We start from the raw sequence: 16,067 nt of genomic DNA, 5'->3' as shown, positions 1-16,067 counted from the left end.
GCCTCAGTGAGCGTTCCGTGGTCCTGGCCTAGTGAGAGTTCCATGGTCCTGGCCTCTGTGAGCGGTCTGTGGTCCTGGCCTAGTAAGCGGTCTGTGGTCCTGGCCTCAGTGAGAGTTCCATGGTCCTGCCTCAGTGAGAGTTCTGTGGTCCTGGCCTCAGTGAGAGTTCCATGGACCTGGCCTAGTAAGCGGTCTGTGGTCCTGGCCTCAGTGAGTGTTCCATGGTCCTGGCCTCAGTGAGCGGTCCATGGTCCTGGCCTAGTAAGCGGTCTGTGGTCCTGGCCTCAGTGAGCGGTCCATGGTCCTGGCCTAGTAAGCGGTCTGTGGTCCTGGCCTCAGTGAGTGGTCCATGGACCTGGCTGCAGTGAGTGTTCGTTCCATCAGGTGGGAGAGGCCCCAAAACATGAGAGCAGGTAATCGGAATAAAGAGTAACAGATGCTCTGTTGAGCGAAGAAAACAAGACACGGACGATGGCGCAGGGAAAACGCCACCCCCTGCACGTCTGCCTGGTCTCTGGAAGGAGACCCAGGACACGCTTAAGTGGTTGCCTTCTGGGAAGGAAACTAGGTGGAGGCTGAAGCCTCCTGAGGAAGACTTACTTTCATTATATTCTCTTTTTCGCTTTTTGAATGTTGTACTGGGCACACCTAACCAAGCAAAACGAACAAACAAACAAAAACCAAACCAAGATGAAAAGCCGTGCCGGGATAAGTGCCGTAGCAGGGTGTGACCTGCATTGTGCTGGTTCCAGAGGCGGGGGCTCTAACATCGAGGACTCTTCTCCCCTCAGGATCTGAGGGTTCTCATCTGCCAGGGCTGTGTGTGTGTGCGTGTGTGTGTGTGTCTGTCTCCATACCTGTGCATTTGGGAATGTGTGAATGCACTGGATTGAATTCTGTCCACTTGGAGCCACAGAATATGACCTTATTTGGAAATAGGGTCTCTGTGGATAGAACTAGTTAAAGTGAAGTCGTACTAGATTAGGGTGGGCCATAAGGCCACCGCCTGGTGTCCCCACACGAAGTCTTCATGGAGACACAGACAAGACAGCCACGAGAACACAGGCCAAGACAGAGACATGAAACCACACAAGCCAAGGTGCAGGGGTGCCGGCCACTCCCACAAGCCAGAAGCGGCCAGGGAGGCTTCCCCCCGAGAGCCTGCAGGAGGGCACAGCCCCTGCCAGCACACTGGATGTCACCCTTCCGGCCTCCAGAACTCTGAGAAAATGAACGTCTGTGGTTTGTGGCTGCAGGGTCTGGGGTAATTTGCTACAGCTGCCCTCGGAATGGATCCAGTGGACCTACGCATTTATGTTTGTGTATTTTGAGGTGTATCAGTGTATTGTGTGTGTGCATCTGCGTAGGGAGAGTGGCGTTTGGGTGTGCTTGGGAATGTGTTTATGACTATTTGGGTTTTGTGTGCTTGTGTGTGCTTTGGGGAGCATGCGTGTTTATGTATTTGTATGTGGGCATGCTGAGTTGTGTATGTGTGTGTGCATGTGTGTTGGGGGAGGGGGAGAGAACTCATGGATGTAGCCAATGCTCTCTAGGGTCTTTCTTAGCCCTAATATTCCAGAAGTCTGCCCTGAATTTTGCTACAGGGGCTGGCCTCGAAGGCAGTGGGGAGGGCCTAACACCAAGACCCGGTTGGACCCATTCTGGTCTAGTGCCGCTTGGGAAAGGAGAGGTCTGTGGGGACAGTGTTCTCCCCCGCACCTGCCCTGTCAGCAAAAGGGTCTCAAGCTCAGGAGCGTGGGATCAGCAGGAGCTATGTCCTGGGAACCTAGCCGACAGCTTTCTTGGAAGCCTTCACCAGAGCAGAGACCCCGAGACTCTACCTCCTATGGACCTGAGTTACTCTGAAACATGAGAGTGGTTCTCACACTCTGGTGCCTCAGCATCACCTGGAGGGCTTGTTTCCCGCAGATGCTGCCTCCCTGCCTGAGTTTCTGATGTGGCAGGTCTGGGGTGGAGTCTAGAAGTTCCTGGGTTCCTGGGTGATGCTGACATTGCTGAATGGGGCTTCGAGGATCACTGCACTGGGCCATGGGACACGGGGCGGGGTAGTCTTCAGCCTCCTCACCCTACCCCCAGGCCTCGGTGTGGGCATCCTGGTCTTTCAGGACAGGCCCTGGAAAAGTCAGTCCTGGAAGGCACAATCCTATTCTCTCAGTCCGTCTCTCTCGGCTGCCTGTCACTCATGAAACCATTCATTCAGCAAAATAATGGGCCAGACCGTTCCTTGCATTCAAGGTGCTTATAGTCAAAGCACAAGATTCTAGTGGGTACAAAGACCCCAAAGAAACTGTGACAGGTCTGCATAAGTGCACTCCAGAGGCCTGGTGAAGGGGTGCCGGGAGCACAGAGGAGGAGCCCTGGACAATCCAGAAAGGCTGCCTGGAGGTGGTGCTGGCCAAGGCGGCTCTTCAAAGTCGGACAGCAGTAGTCACGTTAATTGAGGGCTTACTGCCAGATGTTGTGCTCAGAGTCTGTAAGCGTGGGCTCTTTTAATCTCACTACTCCAAGGTGGGAACTACTGTCACTAAAGAGAGATTTGAGTCCAGCAGCCACATTCCTAACCTTGGGTGCACATGGGGCTTCTGCCCCGGAGTTGGAGCTGGGGTTACAGCCACGGGAATGCCTTCCCGAGGGCACACGACATTCCTGGAGGAGACCAGGAATACACAAAAGTGGAGAGGAAGGTGGGCTCGGATTACGTTAGGACTGTCCCCTGAGGGAGTTCAGGTCCCCATATAGAAACGCACCACCCCTTGGGGCAGCAGAGATGGGAGGGACACCCAGCTCTGTTCCCATCTGTGTAAATAGGGCAGGAGCCAGGCTGGCTGCTGGCAGGGGTGGTGGTAGGGGGGGCGGGGGGAGGCGGTGGTGGCAGGGGGAGGGGGTTGGAGAGAGGTAGAGGGAGAGCCCAGAGCACAGCTGCTCCAGCCATGGTGGGGAGCCAGATGGCAGAGGCTGCAGGGCTGGCTCACGTGGCTTCACGGGACCTGTGGGACAGAGAAGGCCCAGGGCACAAGTGGCCTGAGGATGACGGTGCTGCTGTAGTGGGGGCTCTCTGGTTACAGATTTGACCATGATGAAGGCCAGCCCTGGAGAGTGGCTGAGGAGTGACGGGCTGGCACAGCCTCTGTGACATAGGGTGGTCCCCGTACTCTGGCCCCCAAGCAATCTCTGAGAGGGGTCCTGGCCTCCTCAACTAGAGCATAAACTCCCAGGCCACGGGCCAGCCTCATCGTGACCTGGCTCCTGCCTCTTGGACAGGGGAGTCAAGAAAGTCACTCTGATCCTCACTGAATGAGGACTCAAAGAGCTCCTTGAATTCAGAGGATAGAACCAGAGGAAATGAGCCCCAACTGTGGTAAGACGTATTCTAGTTAGACACCAGGAAACACTGGTCTGGGATGCTGAAGGGGGTAGTAGCTATTTCTGGGGAAGAAAAAACCCACCCTCTGTCTCTTGACAACCTGCTTCAACTAGAAGAAACATGGTGGGGAACCTCTGTCCCATTTCTTCACTAGTACCTCCATCCTGTCTCACCTACATTTTGGTTCCCTCTCTCCTTTCCTGCTCATCTCCCTCTTCTGCCTTCTTTGTGTGAGTGGGACAAACCCCCCCCCCCCCCACAACCACTTGTCCCAGTATTTCTGGGGACCTTTGAGCTTGGCCATACTCAATTCAGCCAATGTTTGCTGAGCCCTACACCTGCCTCATGGAAAGATCACATAGTTAAACCAATGCCTATACCAAAGGCAGAGAGTAACGGCCATGAGAAAGGTAAAGCCAAGGTAATGGGGCTCAGAGACCATAGCTCCCCAGGGTCAGGGAAGTCTTCAGAGAGGCGGCAGGCTAACAGACAGAAACCATTGAGACAGGGGCATTTGGGGCAGAGAGAACAGATGAGTGATAGAGAGAAGCAGAGAGTGGAATATTCCAGAAACGGCAGGTAGACTAGGCTGCAGAGGTGGGGTGAGCAGGGTCTGGTGAGATAAAAGGAAGGTCGTGAATTTCAGAATGAATGATTTGTACTTAATTGCGTAGGCAATAGGAAACTATTGAAGGTTTCAGAGGAAGGGCATGACATTATCTGGGCTGGGACTAGGAGGGTTTCTAGATTTAGCTCCTATCCTGGGATCTCGTGAAGGGCACTTGGCCCCGATTCTGAGCTCAAGGGCTTCTCAGAGGTTCCCAAGGGGAGCAGACAATCGGCATCTCCAATGTCACCTTTTTGGTGAGGCCTGTCCTGATGACCATATTTAATAATCAAACTCCCCAGGCCCTCCCATCCCCTCTCCTCCCCTGTTTTTCCACTGGATTTATCTCCTACCACCCTTTGCCCATAGTTTATGCTGTTTATTGTCTGTCCTCGCCCTCATTAGAATGAAGGCCCCATGAGGGCAGGGTCTATGTCTATCTGTCTTGCTGCTGAATATTCCAGTGTTTAGCATACCGCTTGGAATCCCAACGAATTCATTCACTTGTTGAATGAATAAAGAAAAACAGGCCTCCGTGCAGGAACCAGCGTGGTCTACTGTGTTCCCTCTCTGTCACTTCACTCCTGGCTTCCTGAGCGTGGCAGCACCGGCGTGGAAAATCTCTGCGAAAGCCAGACAGAGCTCTGCTTCTTCTCCACCGAGCCTCGCGCCCTTGCCAGGATTCGGAGATTTCGACTGTTCTCTCTCCCCTCCCTTGCCAAAGATACCACCGCTTTTCTTCATCTTAGAGTGGAGGCCAAGCGAGGAGATTTTCAACTAAGGAAAGTGAGAGGCTTGCAGGACAGAGGCAGCTGCACCTGGCAGCTTGGAAGAACACCTCTGACAGACAGAGCAAAATGACCACAAGTTACAGGGTGCCCCGCCCCCTGTAGGCACTGTACAGGTGCCCCCTGGGCACTTTGATCCATTTTGGCCTCCCATCAATCCAATGGAATGGGTACTGTTCTCCCGTTTTATAGATGGAAAAATAGAGGCTCAGAGAAGCTAACTGACATGGCCAAGGTCTCCCCACCCAGTGAGGAGTCCGGTTTTGGACATGAGTCTGTCCTACTTCAACCTGGTGCCCGCTCTTCTGTGGCACGAGCCTCTCTTCTGCCAGGGAAGCAGTGAGGTGCAGGATGCGGGGCTTGCCAGGTTTCCTGACCAAGGTGCCACGTCGCGGGTGGTTTCTGCTGGCCTTGGGCTTCCCACCTGAGCTATGGGAGCTGAGGTTCTGGCCACTTCCCAGGGATGGATGAGGACAAAGACGCCGCGTCTGCCACCTGGCTGGAACTCATCCGAGTGTGAGTTGTAACTGTGGTCACTGCCTGCTCTAGCCTGTGGCCGGGCATCCCCTCCTCACTCTGACATGTACCAGGAGGGCTGGAGCCCGAATGGCGCCCCCTGCACGTGAGGCCCCCGCAGCTCCGGGGGAAACCAAATCTGCCCCCTGGGCAGATGCGGCGACAGACAACCAGGGCTGCTCCTGTCGGGGCATGACGGGGGAGGCAGAAGAGCCTGGATCAAGCCCCCAGCTGTGGGGTTGCCAGGGGCTGTGCTTCCATTCCTTAGGGACTCAGTTCACCCACCTTGAGGGTGGAAACCCTCTCTCTCAGCAAACACTACTGATTCCTTATTATGTGCAAGGAAAACAGTAAAGCTGCTGCTTTTGAGGCCCTTAGAAGACAGGTTAGACAGTCACTGAATGGGCAATGGGGAGCCATGGTGGTTTTGGAGCAGGGCAGAGAGATGACTACTTTGCTTTAGGGAGGTTAATCAGGAAGCAGAGTGTGGCTTCTGTAGTGACCAGGGCTAACATGGGTCAGCACTCACTGAGTGCTGGAGGTTGTTCCAAGCGCTTTACAGATATTAACTTTAATCTCTACATCACCCTGGGGGACTGCTGGTATCCCCATTTCACAGATGAAAAGACTGGCGTACACAGAGATCACAAAGCTAGTGGGTGGTGGCATTGGGACCTGCACCCTCCTTGCTCCCGAGCCTGCGCTCTCCACCACAATTCGATGCTGCCTCTCGGGGCAATCTAGACCAGGCGGACCAGGGTCCAGTGCGGGCTGGGGGGTGCGCATGGCCAGAAAGATGGACGTGAACTACTCGCCTGTGGCTAAGACTCCTTGACCTGGAGAGCTCTCACAGGCCGGGCCAGGAAATTATAAGGGAGACACAGAAAGGAACTCTATCTATGATCGCTTTTATCGATAATGGCAACAATCACAGTGTTCTTGGCCAATAGCTTACACGGCGGTTAACTTCTTTGGTAGAAAAGAGATTTTAGAGACTCTCAGATAGATCTTATTACTGTGAGAGCCTGTCTTGACTACCCAATCCCTTCTTGATTTGATTGATTGATGTTTATTTATTTTTGAGAGAGAGCTAGAGCACACACAGGGGAGGGGCAGAGAGGGAGACACAGAATCCAAAGCAGGCTCCAGGCTCTGAGCTGTCAGCACAGAGTCTGACATGGGGCTTGAACCCACAAACTGTGAGATCATGACCTGAGTCACCCAGGCACCCTCCTTCTTGATTTTATTAACTTACTTAAATAAACTAGGGAGAAAGCCTCACTGCGATGCTAACTTGGCTTTAATGCCCTCTGCTTGGGATGTCTGATCACTGCCAGTGTCCCTGTCACAAAGGGGGATGAGTTGCTACGAATCACTGGGTAGGTGGAAGGAGGGGAAAGGACTGGGGGTCCTCCTGGCTGAGGCTGGGCAGGGAGGAAGGGGCTGAACCACGAAGGGCTGCCTGAGACCCAAGGGCTTTCGGTGCTGTTTTGACGAGATTACAGCTGGTTCCTTAGACATGTTCAGCTACAACATTGTCAACAACACTATTGATATTATGCTTGAGAGGTTAAAAGACACTGAGGTTGGATTATATCACTAAGATCCCTTCCAGTTCTAAGAGTCTATGGAGATACCATCTGTCCCAATCCCTGTGTCTGGCTGCGTTCTAGGCCTGTCCCAAACCAGGCTCAGCTGGGCAGGAGCCAGTCGAGACCCAGCTAAGGGTTCAGAGTGGGTGTTTCTTCAGGCAGGGGACATCCTACCGGAGCCAGAGTAGCCTTTGGCCCCCTTCCCAGGCTTTGGGAGTCAAGGTCACCTGGGGCAGTGTCCTTTGGAGAGAGGACTGGGCTTTCCTGTACCTCTTTCAGGTTGTGGGTTTAGGAGGGTTTAGGGAGAACCTTCACCCAAGCACTGACTGGAAAGCCACAGGACATGGGCAGTGGGGTGGTCACATTTCCTGAGCCTGAGAGAGAGTTGGCACGAGGGTCTTAGCACGGCTGGGTGGGATGGCTGCAAGGGCACCTACCTGGACCAGCAGGTGAGGTTTGTGGCTCAGGCAGATGGGTGGTTCACTGGCCCTCCCTCCTCTTGATCCGTCCTCAGGTGCTTCTGACCGGCCCAGCCTTGTCCCTGCTCAGTTCCTGACAACGAAGGTGGTTCCTCCAAGGCTCTGTGGCATAGGGACAACAAAGCACTCTCAGGTCTCCCCAGCCTCCCCAAGCCAAGCACCCTCACCCAACATGCTCGTCAGCGTCTTCTCATGAGGCCTGCCTCAGGGGAGTTCTCCTGGAGCGAGGAGCACCCCAGATGAAGCCATGACCCCCCAGTCTGCCCTATCTCCACATCCAGCTGCCCATCCCTGAGGTGGGTGAGCCAGGAGCCACCCTTCATCCCAGGTGAGCATGAGCCTGGGGATGCACTGTTCTAGGAGTCCAAGCACCAAGGTCCCCTCTGCCACTTCCCTCCTGGTGACTTGGAGCACCCCCACTTTCCCACACGGGGGCCTTCAGCCTAGATACCCAGACACCGCGAGCAGCGCTGAGCTGGGGAGCTCAGGGGGGCCCATAAGCAGCAGGGGATTTCAAGTAGCATCATAGGAGCCCCAGCTCTGCCCCCAGCCAGGGGCCCTGGGCAGCCGCTGAAACCTCACTAGGCCTCATTTCCTTTGGCGACATCTCTTCAGCCCTTCCAGATTTAAAATTACAGATGTAACAAGAGGGAACCTACCGAGAAACAAATTTAAAGAGATAGTTCAGGGTGAGGCATTTAAATGTTATTCTCCCTTTCTAATTGCTTTCTTTTTCTTTTTAAATTCTGAAAATAACACGGTTGTAGGGGAAAAAAAAAATCAAATGCACCGTGAAACCTCCCCCTGCGACCCCAAACCCCTGCTCCACTTCCAAACAGAGCCACACTTCCTGCTGTGCATTTCTGCAAAAATGTTCCCATAAATAATGACAAATACATATGTATGCCTGCCTCTTTATTTTAAACTCAGCCAGGAACATATTTCCAGTACTCTGCTTTGTTAACATACACCACACGTCCCCACATACCAGCACAGACAGAGCCTTCATTTTTGCGGCAGCTCATGCGTTCCGCTGAAAAATGCACTTATAATTTATGTGAATCCATCCTCGTCGATGGATGCTTAGGTTGTTTCTACCTTTCTGCCGCGCAAAGCTGCAAAAAACGTCTTCGGTTATAATCGTCGTGCACGTGTGTGAGGTTAGCTGGAGGATAAATCCCCAGGGGTAAGGAGCCGAAGGTTAGGTGGGCCTGAAATTCTGTTTCCAAATTGTCTTCCAAAGAGGATGAGCCAGTTTGAACTGCCCAGCCACGCACGAGAGTGCCTGTTGCCTCCAACCTCGACAACACTGTGCGTTTTCCAGTTTTTTTAAAGTTTGCCAGTGTGAGTGTTGAAAAATGGTTATGGTTTCAGTGTGTAATTCTTTAATTATCAGAAAGGGCAGACATTATCTTCATGTTTATTGATTAACTGGCCTTTGCGTTTTTCTGTGAACTGCCTATGTCCTTTCCAATTTATCTCACTGATTTTTAAAAGGTTTTTCTAAACTAAGGCAATGAATTAACTTTTTGTCATGTGTATTGCAAACTGTCATATTCTTTTTTACTTTATTTATGCCATCTTTTGCACAAAATTTCAGATTTTTCTGTAGTGAAAAATATTTCTTACTAGAGCATCCTAAGAATCATTTGCCCCTGTTTACCACTAGTACTGTTAGGGTTTTCTTTCTTTCTTTTTAATCTTTCCTTCTTTCTAATCTTTTTTTTTCTAGAATATATTTTGGTGTAAGGAGTATAGTACGGCCCAGCTTTCTTTCTTTCCCCCAAGGGGCTAGATAGTTGTCCCAAAGTCACGTATGAATAATCTCTTCCCTCCCTCCACCCAGTCACCCTCTTTCTAAATTTAAAATCTCATTTAACTATGTAGTAGGATGGATACAAAGAGCATGACCTCTGAGTCAAGTGCTGGTTCAAATTCTAGCTTCACTGGATCTAAGAGAAGTTACCTAACCTTCCTGTGCCTTGGTTTCCTCATCTGAAAATGGTAATAACAATAGCACCGTCTATTGTGAAGATTAAGTGAGTTATTTCAGGTAAAAGGTGCAGAAAAATGCGAGTATGCGCTGTCTATAAGAGACTCACCTCAGCTAGCTGTAAGGACACACATGGGCCACAAGCAAAAGGATGGGGGATGACCCTGTATGCAAATGGTAACTGAAAAAGAGGAGGGGTGGCCATACTTCCATCAGACACAGTAGACTAAGAGTCCAACACTTCAGCAAGACACAAAGAAGGATATTACATATTGATGTAAGGGTCAATTCTCCAGGAAGTTATAATAATTATAAATACATATGCATCTAACAGCAGAGCACCCAAATAGGTGAAGCAGACAGACAGAATGGAAGGGAGAAAGAGTAACTCAGTAACAGTAGGAGATTTTAATAAACCACTTTCAATAATGGGCAGAGCAACCAGACAGAAGATCAATAAGGAAACAGAGGACTTGAATATACCCAACACTACAGACCAACTGGTCCCAGCACACAGGTGCAGGACACCCCACCCAACGGCTGCAGAACACACACTCTTCTGGAGTGCACAGACTGTCCCAGGACTGGTCACGTGCTAGGCTACAGGTGAAGGGCGTCCTACTGTGCCTGGCACATGGGAACCACTTCGTGTCAGCGATTACTGTCATCCCTGCTGTCTATCAGACGTGCGTGGGTCTTTGTCTGGATAAACTTCTGTTCCATTGATCTGGGAGCCATGCCACCACTTGACAAATATTTATTACCATTGCCAGGCCCCATTCTAAGTGCTGGGGAACCAGGAGTGAACGGCAGTAGTAAGAATCTGCTCTTGCCACCTCTGCTTAGACTGACTTCTAATTATGTTTAGCACTTCTACTGATATTATAAATGCTTCTTTCCATTATATAAGACGCTAAAGTTTATATGTAATAGAGCTATACATTGTTGTCTTTAATATTTATTAGCCGCCATCTTACTATATTTTTTTATTATTTCTCCTAGTTTTTCAGTGGATGATCTTGTTCTTTTTTCCTTCAGGTGGTCAATCTCATCATCTAAAGCTTTAATTGATAAATTGGCCTCCTTTTATAACTTTTATTTTCAAAATTTGTATTGGATTGTTCAATACTTCTAGAGAAGTATTAAAGAATGCTCAAGGTAATAATGGTCCTTTTCCCCTTGTATGTGTGTATATCTGTACACACACACACACACACACACACACACATACACATGCATAAAATTATGTTAAGGAATATCCATCTACTCCTATTAAATAAGAGTTAAAATTGAGACCTGGAGTAGCCCAAGCAATCTTGAAAAAGAAAAACAAAACTGAAGTTATCACAATTGCACATTTCAAGTTATATTATAAAGCTAAAGTAATCAAAACAGTATGGGACTGGCACAAAAATAAACACACCCATCAATGGAATAGAACAGAAACCCCTAAAATAACCCCAAAATTATAAGGCCACTTAGACTTTGGCAAAGGAAAAGCGAATATCCAATGGTAAATGGTAGTCTCTTCAACAAATGGTGTTGGAAAAACTGGACAGCCACATGCAAAAGATTGAAACTGGACCACTTTCTTACACCATACACAAAAATAAATTCAAAATGGATTAGAGACCTGAATGTGAGACCTGAAACCATAAAAATCCTTGAAGAGAGCACGGGCAGTAATTTCTCTGATATCAGCCGTAGCAACATTTTTCAAGATACATCTTTTGAGGCAAGGGAAATAAAAGCAAAAATAAACTGCTGGGACTACATCAAAGATAAAAAGGTTTTGCACAGTAAAGGAAACAACTAACAAAACTAAAAGGCAACCTACTGAAGATATTTGCAAATGACATATCCACTAAAGGGTTAGTCTCCAAAATATACAAAGAACTCAATACCCCCAAAACAAATAATCAAATTAAAAAAATAGGTTAGAAGTCATGAACAGACATTTCTCCAAAGAAGACATACAGATGGCCAACAGACACATGAAAAGATGCTCAACATCACTCATCATCAGGGAAATGCAAATCAAAACTACAATAAGCTATTACCTCACACCTGTCAGAATGGCTAAAATCAACAATAGAGTGTTGGTGAGGATGTGGAGAAAAAGGAACCCTCTTGCATTGTTGGTGGGAATGCAATCTGGTGCAGCTACTGTGGAAAACAGTATGGAGGCTCCTCAAAAAATTAAAAATAGAACTACCCTATTATCCAGTAATTGCATTACTTGGTATTTACCAAAACAAACAAACAAAAAACCCAAAAACACTAATTCAAAGGGATACATGTACCCCTATGTTTATTGCAGCGTTATTTGCAATAGCCAAACTATGCAAGCAGTCCAAGTGTCATCCATAGATAAATGGATAAAGAAGATGTGGTATATTTATATGTATACATATATCTGTGTTATATATATACCATTGCAATATATACCATTATATACAGTGTGTGTGTGTGTATATGTATTCCATTATATATATTACATCGTGTATTTGTGTGTGTATATATACATATATATACATATATACAATAATATATACATATAATAGTATATATATAATACTATGTGTGTGTATACACACACACACACACACACACACACACACACACAATGGAATATTATTCAGCCATAAAAAGCATGAAATCTTGCCATTTGCAACGATGTGGATGGAGAGTATTATGCTAAGCTAAATAAATCAGTCAGCAAAAGACAAAATACTGTATGATCTCACTCATATGTGGAATTTAAGAAACAAAACAAATGAGCAAAAGGAAAAGGGAGACAAACCAAGAAACAGACTTTTAACTATAGAGAACAAACTGATGGTTATCAAAGGGGAGGTAGGTGGGGGGTGAAATAGAGAATGCAGATTAAAGAGCACACTTATATGATGAAATAAACTAAAATGAAAAAAAAATAACATGATAAAAACACTTAAAAAGAAGAGTTACTATCAGGGACATATTTTGAACTTGTCATAAAATGCCTTTAAGGCCTTTTTAGCATTTATGGAGCTGTTTATATGATTTTTCACCTCTTTTGACCTATTGCTTTGTTTAAGATATTTGTTTGTGGTGTATTTGTTTTTTAAACATAACACTGTATGATCCTATTTGTTAACATTAATTTATGAATTTTGCACCTATATTCATAAATTCAATTTTTTCCAGTAATTTTTATCTTTTTCTGTGTTCTTTGTCAGTGTCACACTGGCTTCATAGAATAACTTGGAACCTCTTCTTCTCATGGTCTGGTATGGTTGATCACCCTTAAATAATGTAGAATCATCCCTTTCTTGAAGGTTTGATAAACCTCAGGTTTTTGGGATTTTATGAAAACTCAGTTTTCTTCATGATTATTGGTCTGTTGAGGCTTTCTAGTTAGTTCTTCTGCTGGGGTCAAACTGGTGATTTATATTTTCTCAGAAAACTATCAGTTTCAGCTTGTTTTCAACTGAATTTACATGTAGTCTAGGACAGTATCCCCCAAGAATTCTTCCTCTGTTCCCTGGCTTAGTGGGGTATTTCCCCATTTTAATGTTCAATTTTATAGATTTGGCTCATTCCTCCCCAACCCCCATTAGATTACTTAGACTTTAAAAAAAAATCACCAAATTGACACATGCTGTTCAAGCAGTAGCCTACTGACTATGCACACAGACCAGAAATACAGGAGCTGGAATCAGGGATGAGAATGAGGAAGGAAGGGGCAGCTTGACGAACACAAGTTATTCAACAAACATTTAAAACGTGCAGAGTGATTCCTATCAAAATAACACCAGCGTTCTTCACAGAGCTAGAACAAATAATCCTAAAATTTGTATGGAACCAGAAAAGACCCCGAATAGCCAAAGCAATCTTAAAAAAGAAAACCAAAGCTGGAGGCATCACAATCCCGGACTTCAAGCTGTATTACAAAGCTGTAATCATCAAGACAGTATGGTACTGACACAAGAACAGAGACTCAGATCAATGGAATAGAATAGAGAACCCAGAAATGGACCCACAAAACATATGGCCAACTAATCTTTGACAAAGCAGGAAAGAATATCCAATGGAACAGAGACAGTCTCTTCAGCAAATGGTGCTGGGAAAACTGGACAGCGACATGCAGAAAAATGGACCTGGACCACTTACTTACACCATACACAAAAAGAAACTCAAAATGGATGAAATCCCTAAACATAAGACAGGAAATTATCAAAATCCTCCAGGAGAAAGCAGGCAAAAACCTCTTTGACCTTGGCCACAGCAATATCTTACTCAACACGTGTCCAGAGGCAAGGGAAACAAAAGCAAAAATGAACTACTGGGACCTCATCAAGATGAAAATCTTCTGCACAACAAAGGAAACAATCAGCAAAACTAAAAGGCAACCAGGGAATGGGAGAAGATATTTGCAAATGACATATCAGATAAAGGGTTAGTATCCAAAATCTATAGAGAACTTATCATAGTCAACACCCAAAAAACAATCTAGTGAAGAAATGGGCAAAAGACATGAATAGACACTTCTCCAAAGAAGACATCCAGATGGCCAACTGACACTTGAAAAAATGCTCCACATCACTCATCATCAGGGAAACACAAATCAAAACCACAATGAGATACCACCTCACGCCTGTCAGAATGGCTAACATTAACAACTCAGACAACAACAGATGTTAGTGAGGATGCAGAGAAAGAGGAACTCTTTTGCACTGCTGGTGGGAATGCAAGCTGGTGTAGCCACTCTGGAAAACAGTATGGAGGTTCCTCAAAAAATTAAATATAGCAGTACCCTATGCCCAGCAATTGTACTATTAGGTATTTACCCAAGGGATACAGGCATGCTGTTTTGAAGGGGCACATGCACCCCAATGTTTATAGCAGTACCTATTGACAATGGCCAAAGTATGGAAGGAGCCCAAATGTCCATCAATGGATGAATGGATAAAGAAGATGTGGTATATATATACAATGGAGTATTACTCAACAATCAAAAAGAATGAAATCTTGCCATTTGCAACTACGTGGATGGAACTAGAGGGTATTATGCTAAGCATAATTAGAGAAAGACAGAGAAATCAGTCAGAGAAAGACAAATATCGTATGACTTCACTCGTATGAGGAATTTAAGATACAAAACAGATGAACATAAAGGAAGGGAAGCAAAAATAATATAAAAACAGAGAGGGGGACAAAACATAAGAGACTCTTAAATGTACAGAACAAACTGAGGATTGCTGGAGGGGTTGTGGGAGGGGGGATGGCCTAAATGGGTAAGGCGAATTAAGGAATCTACTCCTGAAATCATTGCTGCACTATATGCTAACCAACTTGGATGTAAATTAAAAAATAAATAAAATTTTTAAAAAATTACAGAGAGTGGCTCAGTTGGTTAAGCACCTGACTTTGACTCAGGTCATGATCTCCCAGTTCATGAGTTCGAGCCCAACATCGGACTCTCTGCTGTCAGCATGGAGCCCATTTCACATCCTCTGCCCCCCTCTCCTGCTTGTGCTATCTCTCTCTGTCTCTCTCAAAAATAAATAAATAAACTTAAAAAAAAAGTATTAAAAAGTGCAGAGAGGGGCGCCTGGGTGGCTCAGTCGGTTGAACATCCGACTCTTGATTTTGGCTCAGGTCATGAACTGCCCTGACAGCAAGGATTCTGCTTGGGATTCTCTCTTTCTCTTTCTCTCTCTGCCCCTCCCCCGTGCTCTCTCTCTCTCTCTCCTTAAATAAATAAACATTTAAAAAGTACAGACAGCCCATGCACACATACCCTGTCCTTGAACACTCTGCATCTCCTTGTCACAAGTCCCCATACCTGGTAGAACCTGACAACCCCCACCCTGCCTTCAATGCCCAGCTGTCACCTCCTCTTGGAACCTTTCCTGGCTTCCCTGGGAAAAGCTGACGTCTTTCCTCTGACATTCAAGATTACTTTTTTTTTTTTTTTTAATTTTTGACATTTTTTTTTAAAGACTTTATTTTTTTAAATTAATCTCTGCACCCAAGGTGGGGGGGCTCAGACTCACAACCCTGAGATCAAGAGTCACACTTTCCTCCTGCTAAGCCAGCCAGGCATCCCTAATTTTGAAAAATTTTAAACACAGAAAGTTAAAAGAATAAAACCAATGGAATTAACCAATGGTAACATTCTATCATTTTTGCTTCAGATCTTGTTTGTTCAAAGCAGCATTACTGACGAATTAAAAGTCTTTCCTTCTACCCGCCAGCACCAGTTCCTTCTTTCCCTTGCCAAAGACCACAAGTGTGAATATTGCAACATGTTTGTATCCATAAATCATAAATAGTGTTATTTCCATTAAAATTAAATGTTCATGAACGACATTATTCTGCAATTTCTTATTTATTGCAATATTGTTTCAGATGTACTTGTGTTAACACAGATAGTTGTGTGTATTTATTGTGGTATAAGTTACAAAACAAAGAAGTCCCCAATTACATATATTTTAACTGCTGCCTAACATCACAGTTTTAGTTGTCTACTCCATTATTGAAAATACTGAGGTGGAGACCTCTTTTGTCTTTCCAACATTGCTGCCCTAGATGTCCTTGGGACTGTCTCCTCACGCATACATGTGAATTTCTCTAGGTAATTATACACCTAGATGCAAAACTGTTGGCCATCAAGTGTGTACATTTTCAGCTTTAAATGCCATTGCCGAAATGTCCCCTGGTGC

The 16,067-nt window shown here is 46.3% G+C and overlaps 1 protein-coding gene across 11 annotated transcripts in view; it reads right to left on the bottom strand.

Moving 5' to 3' along the window:
• TMEM63C (transmembrane protein 63C) overlaps positions 1 to 16,067 on the bottom strand; it is a 74,834-nt gene that overhangs the window by 47,152 nt on the left and 11,615 nt on the right. For 4 of the 11 annotated variants that reach the window (XR_006203970.1, XR_006203971.1, XM_042943897.1 and 1 more), the window contains exons 2-4: positions 8,356 to 8,482; positions 7,950 to 8,022; positions 7,326 to 7,469 (exon numbers count right to left, since the gene is read on the bottom strand). The gene's annotated coding sequence lies outside the window, so the exon portion shown is untranslated. The other 7 variants (XM_042943904.1, XM_042943900.1, XM_042943903.1 and 4 more) reach the window with 5 other exon arrangements.

The sequence above is a fragment of the Panthera leo genome, chromosome B3 (genome assembly GCF_018350215.1).
Source record: "Panthera leo isolate Ple1 chromosome B3, P.leo_Ple1_pat1.1, whole genome shotgun sequence".
Taxonomy (NCBI): domain Eukaryota; kingdom Metazoa; phylum Chordata; class Mammalia; order Carnivora; family Felidae; genus Panthera; species Panthera leo.
Note: the sequence above shows the minus strand (reverse complement) of the source record. Positions and strands in the feature narration are given on the sequence as shown.